Genomic DNA, 10,255 nt, shown 5'->3' on the forward strand with positions numbered 1-10,255 from the left:
GTTTGAATGTAATACGTTATAAGTAAAACCGTTCCCTCGCTGAAGGGGGACCCTATTTGTACTTGAAGGTGAGATTTCTATACAAATAGGATTAGTTTAGCACTAGATGCTACAGCTATAAAAGGAACAGCAGCCATTTTGTTTTCTTGTGTCACATTGATTTTCCTCCGCCTTGGGCAACTGTAACGACTTTCCTCTTCTTCTGACGAGGAGTAAGAGATATCGGACCAATGTGCAGCGTGGTAAGTGTCCATTTTAATATATAAAACTGAACACTACAAAAATACAAAATAACAAAGTGAATGAACAAACGAAAATCGAAACAGTCCCATATGGTACAGACACAGGAAACAACCACCCACAAAACACAAAGGAAAACAGGCTACCTAAATATGGCTCCCAATCAGAGACAACGACTGACACCTGCCTCTGATTGAGAACCCACGCATCGTCTTTAAATAACTATTTGAAAACAAAACGTGTTCTCATATGGTGTAACTTTGGGTACACTTATGATAATCCTGCTATAATCTCAATTGACTGGATAATTGTCTCATTCAATTTAAGAAGTTAAATTGTTAAAAATACCTTTTCAGGTTCTTCTAATTAAATGAGATATTTTGAACTTTTCCATATTAACCTAGATGAAGCAACACTTTCAGGTTAATTCAAGATGAATCCCCAGATAGCCTATCCAGGTATGATTGATCATTATCATTGATTAATCAATTAATTTTGCTTTTGCAAATTCAGTCACGTCCAACTCCCACATTACTGATGCAGTAGTGATGGTTCATTATCGTCTAGAAATAGACTAAAATTGTTTTTGCAGCTTCCAACGACTCCAAACCCAAAACTTAGAAAAATATAGGAACATTGATTTTCCTCTCAATTTTTCTAATAATGTGCAAGCTATCAGAGGGGGTGGTCCCCGTTCCCCCCCTAATTAGTGAACGTTCACCCATAAAAGGAGTGATCGCTAACCTCATCAGCGATACCAACCCTAAATATGCCATTAGTGGAAAATAGTAGAAATCGCAACAAACGCTCTCCAAAATCAACCTTCGGGCACAGGCCTTGTAAAGGTTCTCTCCAGTTTAACCCTGATGTATCGCCATCAGACGTTGGCATCGGTCCAATACTACAGTGCACAGCTGAAGCACTTGCAAGAAATGGTTGATCTGAAGGAACAGTTGGAGAGAACCGGGAAACTATTGACAAAAGCAGATGAGGAAAACATTCTGTTAACCGATGAACTGCATTTGAAATCTGAACAATTTAAAGTAATTGCAAAAACTTATGACGATTAACAAGTACAAACAAGTACTCTTCAACAAAATCGTCTTCTACAGGAACAACTCGATTTAGCCAAAACGAAATACGACGAAGTCCACGCTAAACTAGCTAAATCTGACAAGTTATCTACAAATAGGAGCGTGCAACGTGACAACATGCATGCAGTTTTGTTGAACGTTACTCAAAGTAACAATGAACGTTACTCAAAGTTACAATCTACTCGAACATGCTGCAGAACAAAGACGATCAGTTAATGAACACAATGATCAAGTTGGATGACAAATCAGCAGAACTCACTGAAGTCGCTGACCAATTGAATGATGAGAGAACTCAGGTGATGAAGATGGAAATATTGATTTCTATCCGAGCAGAGAAAATCTCATCACCGAACCTCTCACTCCGGACTCGTGACCTCTGCCTGCAAACCATGTCAGATACAGTTGAAGTCGGAAGTTTACATACACTTAGGTTGGAGTCATTAAAACAAATTTTTCAACAACTCCACAAATTTCTTGTTAATAACAATCTATAGTTTTGGCAAGTCGGTTAGGACATCTACCTTGTGCATGACACAAGTCATTTTTTCAGCAATTGTTTACAGACAGATTATTTCACTTATGATGAAACAAAAATAGAACTAATTGGCCATAATGACCATCGTTATGTTTGGAGGAAAAGGGGGAGGCTTGCAAGCCGAACAACACCATCCCAACCATGAAGCACGGGGTGGCAGCATCTTGTTGTGGGGGTGCTTTGCTGCAGGAAGGACTGGTGCACTTTACAAAATAGATCCATCACGAGGGAGGAAAAGTATGTGGATATATTGAAGCAACATRTCAAGACATCAGTCAGGAAGTTAAAGCTTGGTCGCAATGTGTCTTTGCCTTTCGCAGTTGTCCCTCAGTCTTCCCCTCTTGGCCATTCGGCCCAGGGTAATATGGCGTCTCCTTGCCATCAAAGCCGATGCTTTGCTTCTCCTCATGGCCTTTCGGCCCATAATTCTCTACCGGATGAAGTAGATGCTCCCCGCGACACTAGGCACGGAAAAACTTCCGCACCTTTGACCCCGTTCCAGGTAAGCCAAACAACACTGAGACTTTCCTAGCAGACATAGAGGACACCTTTGATGGCTACCCGAGCTCTACGGGTGTTGACAGGCGATACCTGTTGAAGCGAACATCGAATAGTCACGTGATAAGGTTAATTCGCATCCAACAGCAACATGTGCAAAACAACTATTCTAAACTTGCCACAGCTTTGAAAATAAATCTCAGTGGTTCTGCGACTCGCAAGCACGACAGCTCGGTGGCTAACACCGTCAAACAAGCTTGGATTGAACACCCACAAGCTTACTATAATAGGCTTCGTTCAGCTTACTTTGGCCTACTCACTGAAACAGGAATGGAAGAGCTGTTCCCATTCAAAAAAAAAATTCTGTTGAACATGTATCCCAACTTCATTACCTACTTGGGCGCTACAGCCCAAGTTGGTTTGCCAATCTCAGAACTCATAGAGCTTGCGAGCACAGGTTGAGGCATTAAATGTCCGCAGCTCTGAGAGCCCTTACATCCCGGCTCTGCGGTTTGAATAGGAGCACTCACTCCAGTTTGAGGGTGCTGTCACGGCCGTCAAAGGAAGTAGACCAAAGCGCAGCTTTGTGTGCGTACATATTCCTTTTATTAGGATGACGCCGACAAAAACAATAAACAATACAAAAACAACCGTGAAGCTTAAGGGCTATGTGCCACAAACAAAGTTAACTTCCCACAATGAAAGGAGGGAAAAAAGGGCTACCTAAGTATGGTACAATCAGAGACAACGATAGACAGCTGTCCCTGATTGAGAACCATACCCGGCCAAAACATAGAAATACCAAAATCATAGAAAACAAAACATAGAATCCCCACCCCAAATCTTACCCTGACCAAACCAAATAGAGACATAAAAAGGCTCTCTAAGGTCAGGGCGTGACAGGTGCATTATCAGGTATTGAAACATCGAGAGATGACGCACAAGAACAGTTTCTACAATGAAACCACAATACCAATAACCACAGCGGTCGAAATAACTGTAAAGTACGTCGCCAACGAAACGACTACCGCTACAATCGACCGGACCACTACGTTCCTGCACCCATGCCAGAATACAAGGGTGACAAAGGGTTCAATGACAACCGAAACATACGCGAATACTCTCTAAAAGCTCAGCTAAGAGAAGTAAAGAACCTGAAAAAAGTTGATAACCCAGACAAGTCACTATGACTAGACGAGGAATTGCCGGACAATTGGGTCCGCCAGAATTAGCACCCTTAGCAAGGACGTTAACAATCAAATTTCCCCTAATCTCACTCGAGACCCTATCCAGGGCCCGCTCGATCAAGACACAAGCACAAAGGCTTTGTCTATAGACTCTGATAAAAAGGTTGCGAAGAAAAATGTCAAAAACTTTGCGAGAGCCAATTCCACTCAAAAACCGAGAAGTCAATCTGTTTTCACCATGAACAGCAATAACACAAAACGTCATTGCGAATGACCACCCCACTTTGTGGGCTACATGACCCCAAAACACAACCATAGGCGTCCATACCTGGAAACAGTCCTGGAGGACTGCTTAACCTGTCAGGTGGTAATTGATGATCCTCTCAAGCTCTGTCAGGTGGGATGGGGAGTGTCACTGCACAACTATTTTCAGGTCTCTCCAGAGATGTTAGATTGGGTTCACGTCCGGGCCCCGGTTGGGCCACTCAAAGACATTCAGAGACGTGTCTCGAAGCCACTCCAGCATTTTCTTGGCTGTGTGCTTTGGGCTGTTGTCATGTTGGAAAGTAAACCTTTGCCCCAGTCTGAGGTCCTGAGCGCTCTGGAACAGATTTTCGAAAAGGATCTCTCTGTACTTTGCTCCTTTCATCTTTCCCTCTACGCTGAAAAACATCCTGACAGCATGATGCTGCCACCACCGTGCTTCACCGTAGGGATGGTGCCAGGTTTCCTCCAGACGCGACGCTTCGCATTCAGGCCAAAGATTTCAATCTTGGTTTCATCAGACCAGAGGATCTTGTTTATTATGGTTTGAGGGTCCTTTAGGTGCCTTTTGTCAAACTCCAAGCGGGCTGTAAAGGCCTGATTGGTGGTGTTCTGCAGAGATGGTCGTCCTCCTGGAAGTTTCTACCATCTCCACAGAGGAACTCTGAAGCTCTGGTCAGAGGGACCCTTCTCCCTCGATTGCTCTGTTTTGCCAGGAGACCAGCTCTTGGAAGAATCTTCATGGTTCCAAACTTATTCCATTTAAAAAATTATGTAAACCACTGTCTTCTTGGGGACCTTCAACGCTGCAGACATTTTTCGATACCCTTCCCCAGATCTGTTGCTTGACACAATATTGTCTCGGAGCTCTACGGACAATTCCTTCGATCTCATGGCTTGGTTTTTACTCTGACATGCACTGTCAACTGTGGGACCTTATAGAGACTGGTGTGTGCCTTTCCAAATCATGTCCAATCAATTGAATTTACCACAGCTGGGCTCCAATCAAGTTTTAGAAACATCTCAAGGATGATCAATGGAAACAGGATGCACCTGAGCTCAATTTCTAGTCTCATAGCAAAGGGTCTGAATACTTATGTAAATAAGTGTTTTTAATAATATAATACATTTGCAAACATTTCTACAAACCTGTTTTTGCTTTGTCATTATGGGGTATTGTGTGTAGATTGATGAGGAATTTTGTTTATTTAATACATTTTAGAATAACGTAACAAAATGTGGAAAAAGTCAAGGGGTCTGAATACTTTCCAAAAGCACTGTATATAGAGAAACATGCACACTGCAGAATAACAACTCAAGGCCACTGGTCACACCATGATGGGAGAAAGAAGAAGTGGTAGAGAGGCCTGGAAAGAGTTGGTGCATGTGTCAAACTGTTAAATAAATGGTGTTATTGAAAACATGTGCGAACAGTTGTTTGTCTGCACTTCGTAAATAGATCACCATTCATTAAAAACATCAGTTATCATTATTCATAGTAGTACAACTGCTTTTACCTTCTATATCTTTTGTTTTCAATTTTTTTTTGTGAGAAATGACACATCTGAACACTTCACAGCCATAGAGCTGTGTGGGTTGGTTTGAAGCATTCCAATTTCTGTCGTTTCCATACGGACATAATTGCAATTTAAAAAGGCTTTATATATCATGTTCACATTACTGTAGTTGGTCTTCATAATAGTCAAGCATCATGAGAAAATAACTTATTATTAGGTCTGTGATTTTATCTATACCTATCTGCATTGACCCTTTTTGGACAAACTTTTTTTGACTAATTACATATGCTGCTATATCTGTCACTTTATTCCTAGTTATATGAACATACAGTATCTACCTCAATTACCTCTTACCCCTACACATCCAGTCTGTACTGGTACCCTTTTTTAAAGTAAAAATGTACAATGATGGCCTACTTGTAAAGCCAAACCCTTCCCTAAACTGGACGACGCTGGGCCAATTCCACGCCGCCGTATGGGACTCCTTATCACGGTCAGTTGTGGGGCACCCAAGTGGCGCAGTGCTAGAGGTGTCACTACAGACAACCTGGTTCAAATCCAGACTTTATCACAACCGGCCGTGATTGGGAGTCCCATAGCGTCGTCTGAGTTTGGCCGGTGTAGGCCGTCATTGTAAATAAGAATATGTTCTTAACTGACTTGCCAATTTAAATGAAGGTTAAAAAATAAATACATCCCAGGACATCCCACAACTGGTCTGTTGTGCCTTAGACTGCTGCACCACTCGGGAGCCCTATTGTTGCTCATTGTCTATCTATTATTAAATGTTTTTATTTTTATATTATTTCTTTCTCTGCATTGTTGGGAAGGACCTGTATGTAAGCATTTCACTGTTACTCCACAACTGTTGTTTACAAAGCATGTGACGAATGTAATTGTATCTTATTTAGATTTGAATTGATTTCAGGCCCAGGATACATTCTTTGAATAGAACTTCTGAATAGAAAAATAAACGATGCAAAGATGCCACTGCATTTTAGAAATAACTGTCTGAGATATATTGCATTTCATTTGTAGATACAAGCATAATCCCTAGACTTTAGCCTATGGGTTTGATGCTTTGCTGTAAGTACCCACTATACAAATCCTAGCCCACAACAGGCTTACCAGCCCTTAACCCTGAGCACCACCTTCAGACTATATTACAGAGCTGTATCTGTCTCTCATGCTCTGGTACAAATGACGTCCATATATTTCCATCACCTCAGCACTGTTGTTATCAGATGGTCAATGCCTGAAATAGAAATGCTGTACATTCTCTCATCCAGCACCTCCCCTCACTCTCTCACCCAACGCTGTCCTCTTTCTGTTTACTCTGCCTCCTTTTTATCGCTCAGTCTTGTTGGTTTATGTTGACAGTGTTGTGCAACATCAGTTGCTAGGCAATTTTCATAAATCACCTCCTCATTGTATTGTTGCTGCACCTGAGAAAACAACAAAAGGGAACGACATTATGAAGAGATGGAACAAAAAGATGGTTTCAGTTGGCCCCAGGCTAATAAAATACCACACCTTACCAGCGGAGACCTACGGATGCCTTTGCCAACCCATTTCACATTAAAAGGCCAATTACATGTAAAATCTCAACGTCATTTGTCATTTCAGTAACATTATATTGACCTACCATATTTACAGTCAGGGTGTTACCTTTGCCATATGCAGTATGTTAAGAGTGGGAAAAACAAACAGGGAGAGAATAATGTTGTTTCAGGATAGTCTTGAGTATTCACTATATAGAGGTATAGAGGTCCTGGATGGCAGGCAGCTTAGCCCCAGTGATGTACTGGGCTGGTTAGATCCAGTTTGTGCTGTTCTGTGATGGGAGTAGTACACAGCATTGTATGAGATCTTCAGTTCCTTGGCATTTTCTCGTATGGAATAGCCTTAATTTCTCAGAACAAGAATAGACTGACGAGTTTCAGAAGAAAGTCCTTTGTTTCTGTCCATTTTGAGCCTGTAATCGAACCCACAAATGCTGATGCTCCAGATACTCAAATAGTCTAAAGAAGGCCAGTTTTATTGCTTCTTTAATGAGAACAGTTTTCAGCTGTGCTAACATAATTGAAAAAGGGTTGTCTACTGATCAATTAGCCTTTTAAATTAGCTAACACAATGTGTCATTGGAACACAGGAGTGATGGTTACTAATAATGGGCCTCTGTATGCCTATGTAGATATTCCATAAAAATCGGATTTTTCCAGCTACAATAGTGATTTACAACATTAACAATGTCTACACTGTATTTCTGATCAATTTTATGTTATTTTAATGGACAAAAATGTAGCTTTGCTTTCTAAACAACAACATTTCCAAGTGACCCCAAACTTTTGAACAGTAGTGTATATTATAAAACATATATTTTATTTGAGCTACTGTCTATTCATGATTTACAGTCATGTGAAAAGTAAATACACTTCCTGGAAAGTTGTAATTTTTTAAACATATTTGGACAGATGGATGTGTAATCTTCACTTCAACACTATTGACAGATAAAGGTAACCTCATTTAACAAATGACACTGAAAGATTATACTTTGCAATCATTTACTCATCAAAAATCTACAGAAATGCATTTTTCCATAGTGTGGAAAAATATGTACACCCCTAGCTTCAATAGCTTGTGTTGCCCTCTTTGGCTGAAATAACTTAATGTAGACGTTTCTTGTAACTGTCTATCAGTCTCTTACATAGACTGGGAGGAATTTTTGCCCACTTTTCTTTGCAGTACTGCTTCAAATGTGTCATGTTCGAGGGCTTTCTTGCATGCACGGCCAGCTTCAAGTCCCCACACAGCATTTCGATAGGATTGTCATTCCATAACCCTCCATTTCTTCTTCTTTAGCCATTCTGTTGTAGCTTTGATTTTGTGTTTTGGATCATTGTCATGTTGAAAGATCCTTGATCAGTTCAGCTTCAGCTTTTTGACAGATGGCCTCACATTCTCCTCAAGAATTCTCTGGTACAACATAGAATTCATGGTTGACTCAATGATGGCAAGATGGCCAGGCCCTGAGGCAGCAAAGCAGCCCCAAACCATAATGCCACCGCCTCTATGCTTTACTGTTCTTTACTGTTCAAAGGCAGTGTTTCGTTATCGCCAAACATGTCGTCTGGCATTGCGGCCAAACAACACCTTTGACTCATCTGTCCAGAGCATATTGTTCCAGTAGTTTTGGTCTTTACCCAGGTGTTGACCCTCCTAAGATTCTCTTTAATGATTTCCTAATCATTTGCACCTGTTTTGGTGTACCTGATTCTAATTTTAGCCATTTTATTTGATGGTAAAGTTAGGGGTGTACTAACTTTTTCCGCATAAGGAAAAGGCATTTTTGTTTATTTTAATTGCATAACATTTTTAAATAATCTTATTTTTTTTGTGCCATTTGTTAAATTGGGTTACCTTTATCAATGAATGTGGTGGGAATTTAGCTCAAATATCCATGTCCAAATATGTTTAAAAAAGAAGAAAAAAAAGACCACTTTCCAGGGGGTGTACTTACTTTTTCAAATGTTTAATTATTTTTATTTCACCTTTATTTAACCAGGTAGGCTAGTTGAGAACAAGTTCTCATTTGCAACTGCGACCTGGCAAAGATAAAGCATAGCAGTTCGACATATACAACAACACAGAGTTACACATGGAATAAACAAAACATACAGTCAATAACACAGTACGAAAAAAGAAAAGAAAAAGTCTATATACAGTGAGTGCAAATGAGGTGAGATAAGGGAGGTAAGGCAATAAATAGGCCATGGTGGCGAAGTAATTACAATATAGCAATTCAACACTGGAATGATAGATGTGCAGAGGATGAATGTGCAAGTAGAGATACTGGAGTGCAAAGGAGCAAGATAAATAAATAAATACAGTATGGGGTTGAGGTAGTTGGATGGGCTGTTTACAGACTGTCTATGTACAGGTGCAGTGATCTGTGAGCTGCTCTGACAGCTTGTGCGTAAAGCTAGTGAGGGAGATATGAGTCTCCAGCTTCAGTGATTTTTGCAGTTCGTTCCAGTCATTGGCAGCAGAGCACTTGAAGGAAAGGTTTTCCAAAGGATGAATTGGCTTTGGGGGTGACCAGTGAGATATACCTGCTAGAGCGCGTGCTACGAGTGGGTGCTGCTATGGTGACCAGTGAGCTGGGATAAGGTTTGGCGAAGAGAGTGAAGCGAGGGCCAGCCAATGAGCGTGTACAGGTCGCAGTGGAGGGTAGTATATGGGGCTTTGGTGACAAAACAGATGGCACTGTGATAGACTGCATCCAATTTGTTGAGTAGAGTGTTGGAGGCTATTTTGTAAATGACATCGCCAAAGTCGAGCATTGGTAGGATGGTCAGTTTTACGAGGGTATGTTTGGCAGCATGAGTGAAGGAGGCTTTGTAGCGAAATTGGAAGCCAATTCTAGATTTAGTTTTGGATTGGAGATGCTTAATGTGAGTCTGGAAGGAGAGTTTGCAGTCTAACCAGACAATTAGGTATTTGTAGTTGTCCACATATTCTAAGTCAGAGCCGTCCAAAGTAGTGATGCTGGACGGGAGGGCAGGTGCGGGCAGTGATCGGTTGAAGAGCATGCACTTAGTTTTACTTGCATTTAAGAGCAGTTGGAGGCCATGGAAGGAGAGTTGTATGGCATTGAAGCTCGTCTGGAGGTTAGTTAAAACCTTTTCTCAATATAGGGGGTGCTGTTTCAACTTTGTAAAATATCGTTCCCAAATTAAACTGCCTCATACTCAATTCTTGCTCGTACAATATGCATATTATTATTACTATTGGATATAAAACACTCTCTAGTTTCTAAAACCGTTTGAATTATTTCTCTGAGTGAAACAGAACTCATTCTGCAGCACATTTCCTGTCAGGAAGTGAGATTTCTGAAATCGAGGTCTCTGTTCTAGGGTC

This window comes from Salvelinus sp. IW2-2015, linkage group LG14, assembly GCF_002910315.2.
Source record: "Salvelinus sp. IW2-2015 linkage group LG14, ASM291031v2, whole genome shotgun sequence".
Taxonomy (NCBI): domain Eukaryota; kingdom Metazoa; phylum Chordata; class Actinopteri; order Salmoniformes; family Salmonidae; genus Salvelinus; species Salvelinus sp. IW2-2015.